The sequence below is a fragment of the Carassius auratus genome, chromosome 35 (genome assembly GCF_003368295.1).
Source record: "Carassius auratus strain Wakin chromosome 35, ASM336829v1, whole genome shotgun sequence".
Lineage (NCBI taxonomy): Eukaryota > Metazoa > Chordata > Actinopteri > Cypriniformes > Cyprinidae > Carassius > Carassius auratus.
Window position 1 is genome coordinate 8,150,495 of NC_039277.1, and position 3,078 is coordinate 8,153,572.

A 3,078-nucleotide genomic window follows, 5' to 3' on the forward strand; every position below is an offset into this window, starting at 1 on the left:
TTAGAAGAGAGTTTTTTAAAAGCATCCGCTGCCATCAGATTACAAAAGCATTATTACAGGTACAGATAAATGATCCCTCAGATTAAATCCTCGACATGGTGACTGTATTTCATCTATTGGATTAGATAATCTCATTTCTCGTTGAGCATAATGGATGAGACTGACTTAAATAAGCCAGTTTGTAGTACAACAGCATCGACAATGTGCTTCAGGAGATTAGAAAAAATTAGCTTGTGAAGCAATTCACAGAAACAAAAGACAGCAATCCTGACCAGCAATGAGCCTGAATTAATTGATCCACCTACGCACCTACAGAAATCGATGTTAACTGCACTGTAAAGCCACCACTGCGACCCTGCAACACCTCACTGTTCTCTATTGGAACCAAAAGTGTAAAAATATAAAGGTTCTCTGTGAAAACCTAACATATATGGAATCTTTGTATCTAATTTCCAATTAAATTCATGATCCATACATAATATTATACTCCAGAGAGAATGGAAGTAACTGGAAAACTTTTGACAGGACTGCTGCATCAGCAAATAAATCAGAAATAAGCTAATATAATAGCATAAATAATACTAATTTAGCATTCCAGTAAAAATGACTTCATGGGCTCTAAAGTACATTTAAATTACACATTATTTTTAATTGTTATCTTTCACCCTCACATGAAAAGAGCTTATGTTTAACATACTAATTAAACACTTGTGTATAATTGCAATTATATCTCTGTTTAGTGGTTAAAATGAATAACTAGCAGTCCAGGTAACAGATCTATTCTTAAAATGAGACGAGTGCTTTGGCTTTCACTGCATGTTCCACATGATGTGCCGACAGCTAATGAGAAACTGACATTCATCCTGGGCCTTTTTCAGGTTGGTTGGAAACGAGCAGGCTTTTTAAATCGCATTGAACAGGCGCTTGTGAAATATTGCGTGGTGCAACAAACGTTGTTTCGAGGGCGTGCTCCAGTTCAAGGCCTTTCAATAAAACAGAAGTGTGATTTTATTTTGTATTCAGCTCCATCCTTCACATGAGTATGTGTGAAGTTGAAAAAAAAAAAAACTAGTCTAAACTTCAACAAGACCTTCGGGCTTGAAAACTGAACTTTTTGTTAGATTATGACCTCTTGTTAAGGACGTAAACAACATGAACACACCACATTTAATCAGATTAAAATAAAGAAAATAAGGTTTAACCATGCATATATATTTAATTTCAACTAGATGCTTAGGCAACATTTCAAATGTAAGTTTAAGTTTCTTTTTCATCAAATATTTTATTTTGTATAGTTCTTTAACACTGTCTTGCTGCGCTTTCTTCAACTCAAGCACAGATATCATTAAATCTCGGCCTCGCCCGGCCTGTGTGTGTGTGTGTGTGTGTGTGTGTGTATATGTGGGCTGTGTTCAGACAGGCAACAATACACTAGCTATCCTTCAAGCACAGAATGTTCAAAATGTGAATGCCGTAGTCACAGGAAACCTTGACGAGCACAGACATGGATAAAGAGGAGAAAACAACAAAGCCGGTCTCTCAAAACACGAGTCTGCCATCAATCAGCAGCTTGAACGGTAAAAGCAGATGCAACATAGTGGGTGAAGAATCTGGAAACAGTCCAATTTACAAAAACACATTTCAAAACAGACAAATAAAGAAACGACACCAGTTTTTTCCCCAACATTTTTTTTTTTATATTTACTTTAGTTTTTCTTTCTTTTTTTATGGAGAATGTCTTAAACATTTTCTGTAAGATATGTTTGGAATTTGTAACAGAAGCCCTCCTAAAATGGGGTCAGTGGTCCAAACGCCCCAATTCCTCTCCGATATCAAACAAAACCCACCCTCCCACCTGAAACCTCTGACTCTCTCACACCAGATATCCCCTTTTAAATTAAACATGAAGGAAACTAAACAAAACAATAGTTTGCAGAGGCTCATTACATAAAACAAAGACTTGAAAAGACAAACACTTAAAAAGAGGACACGAAAAGGTGGTCGTGGTGATCTTCTTGTTATCTTTTGGTACCTGTTCAAGGTTGTAAGCCTCTCTCAGGTGTGTTTATATCGCAAAGAATAAAGCGTTACAGGGATAGTTCACCCAAAAATTTGTATTTGATGTTTATCTGCTTACCCCCAAGGCATCCTAGATGTAGGTGACGGTTTCTTCAGTAGAACACAAACCAAGACTTTTTTAACTCACCGTTGCAGTCTATCAGTCTTATAATGAAGGTGGATGGGAATCACGGCTAAAACATACAATTAAAAAAAAAAAAAAAAAAAAAAAAAACACAAACAAGCAAAACCAAATTAAACCCTGCAGCTCTTGATGATACATCGATGTGTAAAGACACAAAACAATTGGTCTATGCATGAAACTGAACAGTATTTGTATAGTTTTTTTCACCTCTGAATCACGCAAATGTCCAACCGGTTAGAACTCGGGTAGAAAGCAGACTTGTGAGGCATCTTCTTCTTGCTTTACAGCAGATCACAGACTTATTAGTGCATTACCGCCACCTATATCTCTCAAGTGGACCATTGATACTATCTACAATTTCAGTTAAGAGTGTCAACGGTCCATTTGAGAGAAAGGTGGTGGTAATGTATTTTGAAGTCTGCGATACACCATAAAGCAAGACGGCAACGACGCCTTGCACGGCTGCTTGAGAAAACACACAGGAAGACGTGGTCAGGAGAGTTCTAACAGTTCAGGAATTGCATGAATCAGAAGTAAAAAAAACAATATAATTGTTCTGGTTTTTTTTTTTTTTACACAGACCAATCATTTTGTCTCTTTACACATCGATGTATCGTCACGCACCACAGGGTTTAATTTGGTTTTATTTGCATGGGTTTTTGTTTTATTTCATGTTTTATCCGCGATTCACATTTACCTCCATTATAAGACTGATAGACTGCAATGGTTTAAGTTAAAAATATCTGTTTATGCTATACTGAACAGTTACCTACACCTTGGATGCCCTGGGGGTAAGCAGATAAACATCAAATTTTCATTTTTTGGTTAACTATCCCTTTAACTTAACAGAGACATTTTTTTTCTTTGCTGAGTGT